This window comes from Notamacropus eugenii, chromosome 2 (genome assembly GCF_028372415.1).
Source record: "Notamacropus eugenii isolate mMacEug1 chromosome 2, mMacEug1.pri_v2, whole genome shotgun sequence".
In the NCBI taxonomy this organism is placed as follows: Eukaryota; Metazoa; Chordata; class Mammalia; order Diprotodontia; family Macropodidae; genus Notamacropus; species Notamacropus eugenii.
This window is the reverse complement of record NC_092873.1, coordinates 501,109,401-501,127,723: the sequence shown is the minus strand read 5'-3', so window position 1 is coordinate 501,127,723 and position 18,323 is coordinate 501,109,401. Positions and strand designations below refer to the sequence as shown.

Genomic DNA, 18,323 nt, shown 5'->3' with positions numbered 1-18,323 from the left:
CTGAAATTAAGCATAAACACACCTCTTCAACTTCCATTCATTGCTCCCAGTTCTGTTCACTAGGACCAAACAGAGCAAGTCTAATCCCTCTTTCCTATGACAGTCCTTCAAGTTCTTGAAGACTATGAAAACATGTCCTCCCTCTCCCCCAAACTTTCTCTTCTCCAGGCTCTGTGGTTCTTCTACCCAGTCCTCACATAGTATGGACTCAATCAAAGTCCTCCTCCCTACTGGTTGACTTCCTCTGGAGTTCATCCATGTTCTTCAGTTCATCCATGTTCTCCCTTCACAGTGGCTTCCCAAACAGAATGTGACACTCCTCATGTGGTCTGAGCAGGGCAGAGTACAGAAGGGTCATTGCCTCCTTATTCTTGAAAGCTGTGCCTCTCTTAATGGCTTGCCGTAGCTTTGTGAGAACATGCTGCTGCCTCAAATTGAGCTTGCAGTTCACTGACACCCCAAGATCTTTCTCAGACAAATTGCTGTGTAAAACATTTCTGCTCCATGTTATCAGACTGTTAGGGCCAAAACTTAACTCAGATCTCCTGCCTCTTAAGTTCAGTGCTTTCCACAGGAAAACATGAACTGGCAGGGCAACATGACATTGACCACTATGGAAGTTCAAAAGGGAGACTCAGTAGGACATTTTGTTTTAGTCCATTTTGTCCTTTTTCCTTGATCATTTATGAGCAAATGTCTGGAAATGGAAATTCACCTAAGGCTTTCTATAAGCAAAGTGACTTAAATATGTAAGAACTCAACTGTTATGAGTAGCATAATCATTTTCTGATAAACTTAGTCATTAAGACTGTGAAGAAATACCAACCTTCTACAAGAAGCATTCCCCACCCCACTCCCATGGCAAAGAGGCTAAGGGCTACTAGAGCACAATGTGGTATACATTTTTAAATGTAGTATACCAGGCGTTTTTGATAAATCATTTTTCTTTATTACAAGTTCAGGGCAGAGATGGGAGAAGAGAGTATTTATAGAAATTATGAATATAAAACAAAAGGCATCAATAAACTTTTTTCAAAAATAAAAAAAGAAATACTGATCTTTTCTCACCTATCTTATAAGGAAAGATGGCAGAGACCAGAGCCAGCAATCATACATTGGTGATGCAGACGGATCATGGAATCAGAGTTCTAGAACTGGAAAGGAATTCAGGTCATGCAGGGATACTTGATGAAAAGAGTATCCCAAAATATCCAAGTGGTGTTTCAAGGGGAGGGGGGCCACTTAAAATGAAAGAATACCCCTTAATTTGTAACCCTAGAGGAATATATTCACACACACACACACACACACACACACACACACACACACACACACACACCTGATTTCATCAGTATAAAGAATCCCCAGGTGAGGAAATCCTTCTACAAGGCAAGCAGGTCAGCATCTTCTCTATACTTCCAACAGCAGAGAGCTGACCACAATATTGAGAGAGTAACTGAGTTAGTCAGTGTCACACAGTCAATGTGTCAGAGGTAGTACACGAAAATCAGGTCTTACAGATTGTGATGTCATTTCTCCATGGGCTCTCCCACACTGTCCCCCTGTCAAGTTTCTTATGTATAACTCATCAATAATGGAGTCAGTGAGGAACTCTGAAAGAAAGTCAATGATTATCGGCATTGTTGTTTGGTTGTTTTTCAGTCACATCTGACTCTTCATGACCAGATTTGGGGTTTTCTGGGCAAAGACACAGGAGTCCTTTGCCATTTCCTTCTCCAAAAGCTTATGGACTCCTTCTCAAAATAATATATCAAAATCCATACAATAAAGTGCACAGGATCAAAAAGGAAAACAATTACATTGAAATAGTTATCAAAGTATTTTCTTTTCAAAAGACAAGTTTACAGACCCTTGATTAAGAATCCCTGTTCCAACATGTTTGAAAATGTGAGTAAATGGATAATAATTTTTTGTGGCCTTTCTACAATGCTTTTAAAATTGGCCAAGCACTTTACATACAACATCATATCTGGACCTCACAACAATTTTTTTTAGGTAGGTAGTACAGGTATAATTATTTTTATTTTACATTTGGGGAAAATGAGGCTCAGTTTAAATGATCTGGCTAAAGATTCACAAGTAAGTGTCCAGATGCAAGGCACTGTTCTGAACCCTCTTCTTCCTGACCTCAAATCCCCTACACTTTCTTCTCCCTGTTGACTTAGATGCCTGAGTGCCGGGCCAAGAAATCATGCTCTGGAGAACTTAATCCTTTATGCTCTAGGACTTTCACTTTTGAATCCCCAGTGCTTTTATTGGTGTGTACCTTATGTGGTTCACTACATCTAGGGAGACCTAGCTTCCTAGAGAACCTCAGTTCAAATCCCGACTCTCATATTTATTACTTGTGTGACCTTGGGTCACATTTAACTTCTCTCAGTTTTCTTGCTTGTAAAAGAAGCGGTTAAACTAGATGACCTTTTCATCTTTTTCAGCTCTTAATCTATGATCTTTTTGCCATTTTTTTCGCCAGCACATCTACCTTCTCCCCATCTCTCCCCCATAATTCCTCTAGCTTGGAATCATAATCATATCAACATTGTCTCTGCTACTGGAAAGGGAATATCACTCTACATCCTTGTTGCCACACTCACAAGCCCTGCAACTTTCCCAAACACCTTTCCTTGGTTGCCCCTGCTCTAGATATGGTGTCTCATGACATTGAAATGTAAGCTATTTGAAGCTAGGGATTGTCTTAATTTTTGTATTTGTATCCCTAGTGCTTAGCTCTGTGTTTGACATACAGTAAACGATCAATGCTTTTTTTATTCATTAAAAATAAACTAATGCCCTGTCCCCCCCAAACCCAAACACCCAAGAATTAGAAAGAAAAATGCTTTACATCTATCTCGTCATTTGTACTCTTTTGAAGATATTTTCTATCTTGGAGCATTTCAGGTCTGTTGGATCTATTAAGATTTGTTTCTAATTGTTAGTGATCATAAAAGGAATCCTTAGTGAAAAATATTACTATTTTGTAAGTCTCCCTTAAGGGAAAAAAACTGAGTTATGTTAACAAGAAACTCAAATTGCAAAACAGTGATTCCAAAGTTCTAAATGATATACCCCTTAAGGGAAATATTTAACACACTAACACAGCCTAGTAAAAAAAACAAAAAAGTTACAGCAGATTAAACATTCACTTTTCCTTAAAATACCCCTTAGCTCAGAACAGCTTTATGATGAGGCTGCAACATATTCTAATTTGGCTAGAGTAAAAGCACACAGATATAAAATAAATTAGCAAGTTGGGGCTCTTAATTATAGTTTTTCCAAAAGAAACTTTCAAAAGACACAAAACACCCTTCGCAAAAATGCCAGGAATAGTAACTGGGCAGCTGCTGAAAACTATGCCCCAGGAGGCTGAATTTATCTACTATTACATCAATAGATTAATAAAGAAGGTCATTAGAAAACTAGAAATTTTACTGCTTACCTAGAAAAGATTCCCTGGAATGTTGCTTTCATTCCCTGTGTTGAGATCACATAACTTTGCTTATATTTGTGAGAAAAGTTGTTCTGAGCTAGAAACGTGACATGTCAAGTTGAGATGATTCAATAGCTGAAATGGAAAAAGGGAGAAGGCTGTGGGGGAGGATGAGGACACAGGGCAGGGACAGAGCGTCATGGTGGGAGGAGAAATCATCTGGACTTTTCCTGCTTATGGGGAAAGTTTCATCAACTCAGATGAAGCACATCCTGGACCTTTGTGTAAGTTTATATATATTGCCCCCCAAACAGCAGTGTGACCTAGAAATTGTAAAACATAATAATAAATGAGTGTTCTAATTGGCTGTGTTGATTAACTTATTCTACTTGGTGATGAAGGGTAAAGTTAGGAGAAATGGGTTGAGGACACAGAGGACATTTCAACTTTTACATGTGTTGTGTGTTGTTTGGTCTTCTAATAAGAATAAGAAGAGGTCCAATGACATCACAGAGTAATGTCTTGACTTGTGAGTGAATTGAATTTAAGTGAGGGGAAGTTGCTCAAGGTCATCAATCAGCCTTACTCTCTCTTTTAGAGTCATGAAAATCCAGTGGCAGGAGAACAGTCAGGATGACTGTCAATGGCCTGGGATGTAGTGGATGACCTTGGTTTCTTCAATGCCTGACCAAGGTCTAAGTGCTTCACAGCACCTGCTTCATGGCCATTGGAACAAATAGTTCTCATCTACTCATTCTGCAGGAGAAATCTTCACATGCTTGGGGGAGACATCCCCCTAATTCACCGACAGGTGTGAGACCAGTTGATTACTCTCAACCTAGTTTAGCTTGTCTCCCAAGATGGTTTTACTGGGGTGTGGCTGCTACTGCGCATGCTACAACTCCTTGGAGCCACAGGTGAGAGATGGGTGCCAGGTGGACACCAAAGCTGGATGAGCAGCTCTAAAAAGGGCTGAGCAAACCCTCACACCAGAGATGCTAGTCTCAGTGTGAGCTGGCAAAGTGAGTGTGATTGTTTCCTTCAATATCCCCATCAGTATTAGGTCTGGTGTTTTTTTAAAGTTCTGTTTCGAGAAGTTTTTGAGAAGGAGCTCTCGGTATTTTTTACTAGCCCATAATTGGTATTTCAGCTACTCAGAATTAAACTTCCTTTTAGTGATCTGTTCATTTAACTTAAATTTTTCTGGTTCTGCTTATTTCTTGATGCATCAGTTCATATAGTTTTTCTTATAATTCTTTTAATTTGTTATAGCACAATAATATTCCATTACATCCATACTGCAATTTGTTCAGTCATTCTGTAATCAATGGGGCACCTACTACCTCAAGAACTAGTCCGAGTCTTACCTTCTGGCTAGGATAGTCTGACCTTCTGTATCTCCAGCTGTGGGTGTCTAGGTGACAATCTCCCTGTATTCTACCCTGGTCAAATGGCTTCTGAAATATTGTATTCAGTTTGGGAGCCACATTCAATCTTTATTCCTCTGATTCCATAGGCACATGACAGGCTTTCAGAATGGAAACAGATTTTAGGTAGGACAATTGGAGTATGACCAAATTATGGTAGGAAGGTGGTACCTGAGTTGACCCTTGAATGGGGCCAGGACTTTCAGGAGGTAGAGGAGAGAAGGAACTGCATTCCAGGGATGGCAGTACCAAAGCAAGTGAAAGTATGGAGGGAGAAGATGAAATGTTGTAGGAGGGCCAGCAGGTAGACCAGTTTACTGAGACTGTGGAGTGTGTGAAGTGGAATGATAGGAACTCAGTCTGGAAAGATAAGGAGAAGCCAGAGGGTAAAAGGTTTTATGTTTACAGAGAAATTTGTATTTGGTCCTAGAGACTCTGAAACTAGAACTTTGGGCAGCCAGGGGAAAGAGGGACTGGACACAGGGAGACATACCATTGAAGGCATAAGGAAAGGAGTCACCTGAGCTGAGTCTTGAAGGAAATTAAGGACTGTAAGGAGCACATTGTGGGTATTCCTTCAGTAAGGGTCATTTGTACATCAGCTTATTTCTATGTGAGAGAGCACCCAAGTTCAGAAGCTCTGTGAGTTGACCCTAGAATGAAGGTAGGGTGTTCAAGAAATCGAGGTGAGAAGCAAAGGTATTCTAGGAGTGGGGGACAATCTGTGTAAAGATATGGAGACAGGAGATGAACACAGTTTTCCATGCTCATGAGCAGTTGAGCCATGAGTGCTTGAGACTTCAGTCTTGTGAGGATTATTGCCAAATCCAGAGTCAAGCCTCAGAAACATGCATGCCATACTTGGGAGATTAATCAGTAGACTTTGGAACATTTCTGGATTAGTGTCAGCTGTGTTAGTGTTCCACCATGACCCCAGGAGGGCTTCCGGAATACTTTGATGGGCAAAATGGAGAGCTGGCCACCAGACTCTTGTTGCTGCTACCTCTTAGCCTAGGCACTGGGATAGCATGTGACAATTTCATATTTTAGGACTTCATGATTGTGGATTGTTGTTCCTTGATGTCAGCTGCTAACAAGTTTATTGCTAAAACCTTTAACTTCCAGCATCTACAATTCTTCTCTCTCTACTTTAAATTAAATTATACATAAATATATTATTACTAGAGTTCTCCTTAATAGGCTGATCCTTCACCTGGAAGATGGTTATCTACCTGAGAGCCAATGTGGCTTCACAAAGGGCTGAGGAACTGTCGATGTGGTGTTTGCTGCATGACAACTCTGAAATGTCACGAACAGAAAAAAGATCTGTACACAACATTTGTAGATCTGACCAAAGTCTTTGATAACCATTAGTCATGAAGGCTTATGGAAAATTATGTCAAAATTTGGTTGCCCAGAGAAGTTCATCAGTATCATGATGGCATGTTTACCTGGTTCTGGATAGTGGACAATGTTCTCGTGCCTTCCCAGTCACCAATAGAGTGAAATAAGGCTGTATGCTTGCTCCCATGCTTTTTAGCATGATGTTTTCAGCCATGTTGTCAAATGCTTTCAATGAGGATGAACATGGCATGAAAGTCAGCTACTGCACTGATGGTAAATTCTTCAATTTGAAAAAGGCTACAAGCCAAGACCAAAGTGGAGGGAGTGTTGGTGCATGATTTTCTGTTTGCAGATGATTGTGCCCTCAATGCAGCCTCTGAAGCTGAGATGCAACAAAGTAGGGATCAATTCTCTGCTGCTGGTGCTAATTTTGGCCTAATATTAAGAAAACACAGGTGCTCCATCAGCCACCACCACACCATCCGTATGTGGAACCATCGGTGACAGCAAATGGAGAAGTTTTGAATGCTGTGGATAAGTTCACTTACCTTGGTAGTGTACTTTCCAGGGATGTACACATTGACAATGAGGTTGATGTACTCATTGCCAGAGTTAGCTCAGTGTTTGAGAGGCTCTAAAGGAAAGTATGGGAGAGAAGAGGTATTAGACTGACAAGCAAACTGGAAGTCTACAAAGCTGTTGTGCTGACCCCATTGTTGTATGCCTGTGAAACATGGACAGTCTACCAGTGCCATGCCAGGAAACTGAATTGCTTCCATTTGAACTGTCTTAGGAAGATTCTGAGGATCACCTGCCAGGATAAGGTACCTGACTCTGAAGTCCTTGCTTGAGTTGAACTGCCAAGCATTTAAACTATGTTTCAGAGAGCACAACTCCAATGGGCTGGCCATGTTGTTCAAATGCGAAATATATGCTTGCCAAAAAGACTTTATTATGGAGAACTTGCATGGGACAGGTGAACACATAGTGGTCAGAAGAAGAAATACAAGGGCACTCTCAAGGTCTCTTTCAAGAACTTTGAAATTGTGTGACATGGGAGCCACTGGCCCAGGATCACTAAGCATGGCGTGCCCACATCAGAGAAGGTGCTGTAGCAGAACTGAAACAGCTCAAAGGAAACATAGGATGTGCAAATTTAGAGTATCCACCCCAAATGTTCACACAGACTATCTGTGCCCAATCTGTGGTAGAGCATTCCAAGTTCGTATTGGTCCGATCAGCCACAGTCAGACACATTGCAACTTGACTTTATCATAATGATGTCATTTTGATTCTCTTTGAGAATGAAGGACAACAACCAATAAACACATATTATATAATATTTTAATTATACACAATATATACATTTTATATATATATATATATATAAATTAAATTAAAAGTCTATTTCAAAGGATGATGAGCAAGCTGAACTAATGTCTCACCCCTGATTATTTCAAGCTGATTAGGAGTAAAGGAGAACAACTGGCACATGTAAGGCCCTGGCACATGTAAGGCACTGTAAGCAGTTGGCCCTGGCAAACCATCCATTGGCTGTCTTTGGAACTCTCTGCTAGCCTCCTTCTGAGACACCGACACTGTTCTCAGAGGGGAGGAAAGGGGGAAGTCTTCCTTTTCTTTTGGAGCAGCATTTGTGAGATACTGTGTGGGGGCTGCTGTCCAAAAATAAACTATTGTATTACAGAAGGAAATGGCTGGTTTGGGGGGACATTGCAGCCAATTCCACAGCTTTCTGCAGCACTTATTGTGAATTTTTCTTTTGGGGAAAAAAAAACTATGCTCATTAAGTTCCCCTGATTTAATTTCTTAAAAGAAAGGACACTATAAATAGCTTAAGTATAAGTAGTGTGGGTAATGAAAGTACTCTGGCTTTGGAACAGTAGGAGGGGAGGACATGAAGGGAGGTTCAAAGAATTCAGTCAGCAGGCCTGGAGCCCAAGCTCCAAATAGGCAGAAGGACCTGCAGAGTAGAACAGTGTCCAGGAGAGGCACAGTCAGAGAGGTATGCTAGAGCTGGGTGGAACCCTAGTTTCAGGGTTACAGAGTCTCTTTTGTAAGCAAACTCCAAGGATAGCTAGTGCAACTCAGATGAACAGGAATTTTCTTTAGAAGTGATTCTCCAGCCTTTGTCTGAAATAAAGGTTGACCTGGGAGACAGGAAGAACTGAATTTGATTCTGTGCCCCTCTGATTGAAGGGTGGAGCCATGAAGTCCAAAGACGTCTATTTAAGGAGAGACTTAAGCTCACAACATCACATTTCTCATCAGGCTGCGCTACTCAGGGATATCTCTGACTTTTCCATTATGTCCCCTCCTTCCCTGCTTCTCAGTTTTCTTTTGTGTAGTGTCTCCTCTCTCCCCATTAGATTATAAGCTACTTGTAGGCAGGGACTGGCTTTCATCTTTGTTTTTTTATATGTATCCTCAGAGTTTAGCAAAGCGCCTAGCACATGGTGTGGTCAGCTAGGTGGTGCAGTGGATAGAGCGTCAAGCTTGAGGTCAGGAAATCCAGTTTTAGATACTTGCTAACTATGTGACCTGGTCAAGTCACCAACCCTGTGTGTGTGCCTCCATTTCCTCATCTGTGCAAAATGAACTGGAAAAAGAAATAGCATGTTTTCCAAGAAAACCTCAAATGTGGTCATAAAGAGATCCAACCGAAATGAAAGAACAACCACAAAGCACACAGCAGGCACTTAATGAATGTTTTTTGACTAACTGAATCCTGTCTCAGTATTTCTTATCTGGGTAACCCCGGACAAGTCACTTGGCATGTCAATTTCCTCACCAGTAACATGAGAAAAATCTAACCTTTTAGCTAGCTCCATGATCCAACAAAATCTTTGAATTTCCAAGATGTCTCATTATGTTTTTGAATAGTTTGAATGATTAGGAACATAATTTCATTGAGAAAGCATGAGTAGTTGGGGAGGTTAGAAGGGAGAAAGCAGAGCTGTATGTGGAGAGGGCTGGAAAAGCCAGCAGAGTCAGGAAGAGGAGATGAAAAAAGGGAACATCCCAGGAATGAGAGAAAACCAGTAAAATGGAATGGGTGAGAAAAAATTGGGAGAAATTGGGCTCTTCAAGTCCAGTTCAGATGTGGAAGTCGAGGTTGGGAGAGAAAGGCCAAGGGGAATGCTATACACAGATATGGATGGGAATAGGAAAGTGTACAAGATACAGAGTAGATGGGAAATAATCATAGACGGAAAGGCTCCAGCAGCTAGAAAAGATCTTTTTCAGAAGGTAGGCTTTGAGCTGAGCTGTGAAAGAAACCAAGGGTTCAAGGAGTCAGAGGAGGAAAAAAAGTATGATTATTCATACCTACTTCATTCTGGCAAGTCTCAAATCTAGAGGATCCTTTTATACTAAAAAGTAATAATAACAGAAAATGTGACTATTTTAACTTGGGCTTCAAAAAAATCCAAGATGAACTTTGAGTCTCTTCAAGTACTCATCAAGGTGTTAAGAGACTGTTAGGTAGATAAAGTGCTGGTTCAAGAGCTAGAAAGATCTGAGTTCAAGTTCTTCATCAGACACAGCAGTCATGTGATCCTATGTAAGTCAGCTTCCAAGCCTCAGTTTTCTTAATAATAGGAATGGGGCTAATAATAGCACCTACGTCATAGAGTTGTGAAATGAAATCATGATTATAAAGTGTTTTATGAATTTTAAGTACTGGATAAAATGTTAACTATTATTATTCTAGGCAGCTAGGTGGTGCAGTGGATAAGGTGTGCCAAGTTGGGAGTCAGGAACATAAGTCTTCCTGATTTCAAATCCAATTCCAGACACATATCAGCTGTATGACCCTGGGCAAGTTACTTCACTGCCAAGCCTAGAGGCCTGCATTGGGCTACCCGAGTCTTTCTTACCTCACCTCCCGAGGTCTTCGGCTGGCCACGCCGGATGCATGTATGAGAGAAAGGACGTTCCAGAGTCAAACAGGGGTTGAGCTTTATTACAGGGTTTCGGTTACAAGTGCAGGGGGGTTCTTCTTTCTTAGGAGGAAGAGGGGGAGATTTCCTAAGGAGGCTAAGCTTAAGGGATTGGAAGTAGAAGTACAAGCAGGGAGAGAGGGGGAGGGGAGAGAGAAAAGAAAAGAAGCGGAGCCCTACTTTTCTCTTTGGCTCCACACATGCTAAGAGAGCTTTTAGGCTTCCTCAATCCTACTTAATCTTCAGCCACACAGTTTGCATCTCAATACCGTGCTGTTAGGTAACTAGGTGTGCTCCAATCCGGGACGACCTCGAGGGCAGGGAGACTCCACCCATCAGGTATCTCCGGGGGAGAGGCGGAAATACCCGAGCTAGCCGAGCTAGCTCGGTCTGACCTTCTCGAACCCCCGCTGTTCATGGAGGGCCTCGTAAGACTCTAAGATTTAGAAGTCCCACTTTTACCTGCCCGAGACTGTCCACACGGATTTGAGCTTCCAGTCCCAACACTTCACCTTGTTTGCCTCAGTTTCCTCATCTGTAAAATGAACTGGAGAAGGAAATGGCAAGCCACTCCACTATTTTTACCAAGAAAAATCCAAATAGGATCATGAAGAGTTGGACACAATTGAAAATGACTGAATAACAACAAAAACAACAATTATTATTGTCATTTAATGCACAACAGATGATGATTGACTATCAACCTTAGTCATTACTAATTCTCCTTCCTCTGCCCAAGATCTTCCTCAGAAGCAGAGTCTAGAGTCATTTCTAGGAGGAAGAAGTGTCCAAAAAAAAATACTCTAAACAGATTTCTTTCCTTCCTTCCCCCTCAAAACTTTTTAATGCCACGTATTGTCTTGTTCAGTTGTGTAGGACTTTTCATGACCCTGTGGACCATATTGTCCATGTTTTTTTTGGGGGGGGGGGATTGATTTGCAAAGATATTGGAGTGGTTTGCCATTTCCTTCTCCAGCAGATTAAGGCAAACAGAAGTTAAGTGACTTCCTCAGGGTCACACAGCTAGTAAATGTCTGAGACTAGATTTGAACTCAGGTCTTCCTAGCTCCAGACTCAGTTCTCTGTCTACTGAGTCATTTAGCTGCCTCTTGTTTATGAAATTCAACCAAGTTAAACCATTAAGCATGAGCATCCCTGCAGGGAGAAAGAGGTCACAAAGGACAGCATGCAGCGACCCCACCTTGGTGATGCTAATGGGAGGACAGATGTTTGCCTAAAATATAATCCTCAGGTCTTTGGTTTTTAGTACTAGCTAGCTGAGTTCGCTCCTTTTCCCCAATGGTTGTCTCCCTCAAACATTAAACAGCATCCATCTCTGTGCCATCTCCCAGATCAGTGCAATTCATCTCATCTGGCAAATTCCTTCTGCTTGTGCCAAAGCAATTGTACATACACAAATATATCATCTCCTTGAATCTTCCCATTTGATCTGTGTGTGATCGTCTTTTGTTGCTAAAGAAGACCATGCCATCAGAGAAATGATGACATGACTTGCACTTGACTTTGTTTTGAGTGAGGGAGGTCACCAGCCTCACTTCTCCTCCAGAGCCATCTGGATCCAGTGACCAGATATTCATCAGGATGACTGGAGATGACCCAGGATGAGGTAATTGGGATTAAGTAACTTGCCCAAGGTCACACAGCTAGTGAATGTCAAGTGTCTGAAGAGAGATTTGAACTCAGGTCCTCCTGACTCCTGCACTGGTGCTCTATCCATTGTACTATCTAGCTGCCCCTCCCATTTGATCCGGTGTTTCTCTGGAGGCCATAAGTCTTCCATTATTGCTAGGCCCAAATCTCTGTTATGTTTAATTTAGCCCAGTCCTCCATTGCCTCCGGCTACTTCTGAACCCTTGATCCTATCAAAATTCCATTCTCTTGGTTCTAACCTCCAGTCACCCAGTCCCTCCATAGACTCCTGCTCAAGACCCTCCCTAAACCCCTCCTCTAGTTACCCCAGACTACTTGGCCAACCCTAGATCCCTCCCACATTCTTTCTGTATATAAGATCCATCTTGCCTCCATAAAAAAAATTCAGCTCAGATTCAATCTATGGCCCGCATGTCCATACAAGCATCACAAATGCTCAGATTCCTTAAGGGTCTGGCCAATATGGCGGATCTTAAGTAAACTTTGTTTTTCTTTGACTGAAAGAAATCTTGAGTTGAATTCATTCGGGGAGGACCTGGTGTGTTGGTATTTTGGAGTCCCTAGCAAACCTCAACAGGAGTAGTGGTAGTAATGGTAGTTGTTGGAGTGCAAGCTACCCACTATGCCATATTAGCTCCAGCATTTTCTGGGGTTTCCACTGTCTTGCCAGGTCCATGACAGCATCAAGAAAGGTGTGGTGGGCATAGTGAAGACTGGGGTGCAGAATGTAGATGATGACAATAGAAATGGCAATCACATGATACTGCAATAAAACGGGTTGCTTTTTTTTTTTTTTAATCTGCCATCGCTCCAGAATGTCAGGCTCTTCCTGGGTGATTATAAGACGGGAAATAGAACCTTCTCCTTCATCTTCTGCACCTCTCCTAGTGCTGACTCACTGCAGTAGCCACAAACTCTGAGGTCACTCCTCCTGAGTATAATCATTAGACTTGTATAGTCTAGTGGTCAGAACACAAGACTAGGCATCAAGATTTGGATTCTAATTCTGGGTCTTCCACGTATGAACCGAGTGACCTTGGACAAGTCACCTTTCTGGGTCTATTAACTGATTTCATCACCGCCCTGATGAGAAGAGTTTGGTGAATGAAATTCTGAGATACTATCTATTCTATATAAGTAAGTCATTTCAAGGCTTTGACATTTGGTGACTCCTGAAGAGTCAGTCATCTCTTATTTACCCTAGGAAAACAAATTCATGAATACACAGTGTTCCAAAAGTCTTAATGTTGTTTAAAAGCTTGACTATTTACATAGTTATGTTGATAAGGTTAGTTGACACTGATATGGGGAGATAGCAGCAAGGTTGTTGTTGTTTGTGTTGTTCTTTGGTGATGACCAGAACTGAACACAGAAGCGTGAGGGTTTTGATGTTGTGGCTGGCAGATATTTCAGTCTCTGTCACTGCTATCTCTACCTCTCTCTGCGTCTCTCTATCTCCATCTTTATCTCTATAGAGAGGCAATGTGATATAGTGGAGAGAGGAATGGCCTTCAAGCTCTGTCTCTAACATGAATTTCTGAGTGTCCTGGACAATTCTCTGACTGTGAGTTACAGAGCAGTTGCTAATAGGCATTGGTAAAGAAGTTTTCACCTCTGGAAGTTACAGTGAAATAACAGATCTGGTCACTATCCCTATATCTATATCTAGTGAAGTAGGGAATATATACATAGAATAAAAGGGTAGGAATTTTGGGCCAGGGATTACTGTCTATTTTTGTTTGTTCTCATTCAGCTTTATTTGTTTGCCCAACAAAAGATTCTAGAAAGAAAAATATATTTCAACTCAGGCTCCACATAGCTCTTGGGTTGTTTTTTTTGAGGTGGGGAGGGGGTGCAACAGAGTCCAGCAAATGGGTTTTTCGATGAAGGGAGTTAAATGATAGTTATAATGAATTTTCTAACCCTAAGTCAAATACTTTTTGGGTCTACAGACTGCAAATCTCCCCCAGGCACAGGCAGGCTTACTCTTAGCCTGGGGATATTCTTCTGGTTTTTGTTGACTATTCTTAACTAGGTACAGGGGCTCATGCTCCTATTGACTATGTATGGAAAAAACTTAGCTTGCAGTTTCTCAGGGAGAGACTTCCTGACCTTTACACCTCAGAAGATGGGAGTAGGGTATCAAAAGACTGATACAGGGCAGTTTATCAATCAGAGGAGGCAAACAGTGATAACATATAGCCTAGTGGATGTGTAAGACATGGCACAGAAAAAATGAACCCAATAGAGGTGAAATGCCCATCAGAGAACAGGGATGAGAATAAAGGAGGATAAAGCATAGTGATGTCACCAGAGAACATTAGCAACCCTGTAGCTTTGGAGGCTGCCCTGACTATATGAAATCCTAGTGTGTATACATTCATGCATGTTCCCTAATCACATCTGTTATCTTTCCTTAGAGATGATATGATAACTCTTGAGACAGTAGCTTTCACGTATGCATAGGGGAATTTTTTTTTTTTGACATTCTTTTGCTAAGCTATTTGACTAAGTGTTTTATGGTTTAAAATAATGTCCCTTAGGTGGCTGTTAAAAGTCAACACATTGGTGAGGGCTCATGAATGCTGAAACACAGGTTTTTCTCAAACCTAAGATAGTTCTTCTATGGACACATGTGTGAGAGGAGTAACCTAGGTTCTCCACTTATAGTGCTTTAAGAATTGTGAAGTACTTTAAACATATTATCTCTTTGAAGAGAAGAAATAGACACGACAGGTATTATTCCTGTTTTAATAGATGAAGAAAGAGAGGGTTGGAGAGGTTAGGTGACTCTCTCTAGGTGTGTCACAGCTGTAAGGAAGAGTCCAAGGTAAGATTCAAATTTAGATCTCCTTTCATCCCATCTATTTAGTGCTAGGGGCAGCTAGGTAACAGGTGGCACAGTGGATAGAGCATTGGGCGACTCATTTTCCTGAGTTCAAATCCGACCTTAGACATTTACTATCTGTGTGAGCATGGGCAAGTCACTTAACCCTGTTTGCCTCAGTTTCCTCATCTGTAAAATGAGCTGGAGAAGGAACTGGCAAACTGCTCTAGTGTCTTTGCCGAGAAAACCCCCAATGGAGTCACAAAGAGTTGAACATGACTTAACAACAATTCTTTACTATCTCTTTAATTTCATTTATACTTTAATACTAGTAATGCCATTTACTCACAATAACTATAATAGTAACTAATATTTATACAGTACTTTTAAGGTTTGTAAAGCATTTTACTTATATTATCTCATATGCTCTTCATAGTAAAGTAGCTGCTATTATTATCCCCATTTTACAGATGAGAAAGTTGATAAGTGACACTAAAGCTTATCATACCCTCTGAAACATGATAGAGGACAATTCTTCCCACAGGGGAAGCAGCAGCTGTACTTTGCCATCATCTAGAAATGCCATTGTGATAATCACCATGGTCATTATACTCCCTAATACATACACCCATTGTCTCTTGTAGATAGGGTGACCAAACACATCTTACCCAATCACTGAGGGGCACCAGATTATCTGGCGGCAGCAGCTGCCAATGGTACTACTAAGGACACCAGTTTAAAATCCACTCTGAAGTCATAGGCAGTATATATAGGAGGAGTCAAAAGATCTGTTTGAGTATTTAGGTCTGGCACATAAGTTTATTAAGCTTAAAATTGCACTAGAGACTTTTGGAATACTCTATATTGCATTAGTCAATGAATGTTGCTTTTTATTTTTCCTTTTCTTTCGTGTTTCTCTTCTTAACCAGACTGATCACTTAACAAATAAACTTGCTGAGCGTCATTATATGTGATTTGGGACTACCTAAGGGGTGGGTTTTTTTTCATCGACTGTCTTTGAAACAACTGATCTTTTGGGGGAGGGGGCGGAGAAGGGTGGTGGTGGTAAAATGAAGGAATTAGTGAGCCCCAATCCACTTAATGAGGGCACCTCATTGCCTACCCTTTAGTCTCACACCCTCTGAAACTGTTTGTAAGGTGGACATCAAAGCCTGGAGAGTAGAAGCTGTGGTCTGGTGCTTTAAATAGTTCACCATAGAAAAGAATTGGAAACTGAAGGAGAGCCCATGAATTAGGGAATAGCAAAACAAGATTTGGCATATTATGGGATGGAATACTCTTGTGCTGTAAGAAATGATGAAGGAGGTAGTTGCAGAAAAGCCTAGGAAGATGAAGTGAGGGGAAGAAAACCAGGAAAACACTTCATACTGCAAACAATATACGCTGCAAAGACAACTCTGAAAGACTTCAGATCACTGATCAATCTCTGATCATTGCTATGATGAGTTACAAGTTCAGAGGACGGATGATGGAGCATGTTACCCATCCCCTAACAGAGAACTGATGAACTCAGGAGGCTGAATGAAACATTTTTTGGACATAAAGGATGTGAGAATTGATTTTGCTTGTCTATGCATATTTATCCCGAGGGTTTCGTTTATTTGTTTTAATAGAGGTAAAGAAGATGGGAGAGACAGAATATAGATTTTTTAACAAAATTTTTTTTGAAAGATAAAATGGCTCATATAGAGAAAGAAGTATGGAGTCTGAATACAGATCTTTTTTTTTTGTTTTTCCCTTTTGTTCTGATTCTTCTTTCACAACGTGACTAATGTGGAAATATGTTTAATATGATTGCACATCTATAACCTATATCAGATTGCTTTCCATCTTAGGGAAGGGGGAGGGAGGAAAAAATTTGGAACCCAAAATTTTATAAATTTTGAATGTTGAAAATTATCTTTACATGTTATTGGAAAAAATAAAATACTATCACATGGGAAAAATAAAAAAAAATGAAATGGCCCATTATAGCACAATGAGAACAAGGTTAAAGGCAGGTAAGCAGATAAGACCTCTTTGAAGTCAGTTAGTGCCACTCCATTGATCTATTTTTCTAGATGACTTTTCCTATGTGTGTGCATCTCCCTGGTACTATGAATACCCCTAGGGAAGTCTCTAGTCCTGTGTTAATTTGCAAGCTGTCCAGAAATTAGGCACAGAAAATACCGAAGAGTTGAGCTGTTCTGTGTCAGCAAATCTCTTAGTTAAGTACTTGATAATCCTTTCTAAGTCATTCCTCATACTCTATCAGAGATGGAGGGACTCTGACAGATATAGAAGACATATACCTCCCCTCACGAAGCTTACTTTGTTGGGGGTAAACTATGTTACTGATTCCCTGTGACCATGAGGAAACTTTGGAATGGGCTTCTTCCAACTGTATGACTCCAACTGAGGACTTTCGACTTGGAGATGGTGAGTCCTCTTTTTTTCTGCAGAGACAGAAGAGCCAATGACTGAATATATTATTAAAAAAAAGAATGATCAACCTCTCTTCCTTTCCAGATTTAAATTATGCTGGACTTTTTCAAGTTATTGGCCTCATTTTTCTACCATGGTTTTCATGTGACCACCATGACGTCATGGAGGTGATACCATGACAGGCAAGTGAACTGGATTTAAGTAAAAGAGGGCCATATAAAGTCACCAGCCTCACTTTCTCCTCCAGAGCCATCTGGTTCATGGACTCATTTACAGAAGCCAAAGCATATAGCCTGTCTCATTAAACCTATGTCTAGGCTCTCCTTTTGTGTTTATTCTCTCCTTATCTAAGATGAAAGAGGTACCCATTCTGGGATGGATGTGCCCAGGATTAGAGGTGACCTTGTGAGTTAGAGAAGTCTGGAGGTCATGAATCTCATTGGGTCTAAATTGAATGACCATAGAGGAGGAATCTGAGGCAACTACTCCAGGACTGTTTGAGAGAACGGACCCATGTCAGCCACTTTATCAACATAAAGCACCATGAGTTCCTTGAACAGTGAAGAATTTAGGTGGAAAGTAAAGTGCTTCCTTAGCAGTCCTACAAGCCTATTTTAGGTTTTGAAGTTTAAGTATAAACCTCTTGGCACATTATGACAATAGCTCTAAATTCATTTACTAAATTCTGTCCTGTTGATGTGTTTGTGAGCCTTTTTGTTAAGCATTTCTTGTACATGTAGAAATAAATTACCTGTTTCATACCTGATACATATATTGTATATTGAATACCTCTTTATATTTTCCCTTTTCGGGGGGAGGCCCTAGATATGAGCTAATTGGTAAAATAATCTCTGGTCTGGTGGGGTAGGGAGATTACTGAGTCAAAGAGTGTAAGCACTGGAAGCTTACCCACTTTCCTTAGAGGCAAATTCTCCCAAGACTGAACTCCATCCAACTGCGTTCTTGGGTAAGCAGAAGAAATGGGTACAATATCACCATGGTGACCCAGCAGTGATTCCATAATGTTAGACTATGTTCCATGAGTGTCACCTTGGGAAAATTCCTCTACTTCTCTGGGCCTGTTTCCTCATGTATAAAGTGAAAGAATTTTCCCTCTAGGTCTAAATAAAAAGATGCCACGAATTCTAAAGCAAATAGTTAATATGTGTATATATATGTATATATATATATAGATAGATAGA

General features: G+C 40.8%; 1 long non-coding RNA gene across 1 annotated transcript; it reads right to left on the bottom strand.

Annotated features, from left to right (window-relative positions):
* Window positions 1-1,068: 1,068 nt before the first annotated feature.
* LOC140529968 (uncharacterized) lies at window positions 1,069-3,563 on the bottom strand. The gene is made up of 3 exons (XR_011975751.1): window positions 3,458-3,563; window positions 1,519-1,613; window positions 1,069-1,154 (listed from the first exon to the last, which is right to left on the bottom strand). It is a non-coding gene; the product is annotated as an uncharacterized lncRNA (long non-coding RNA).
* Between the last annotated feature and the right edge of the window lie 14,760 nt (window positions 3,564-18,323).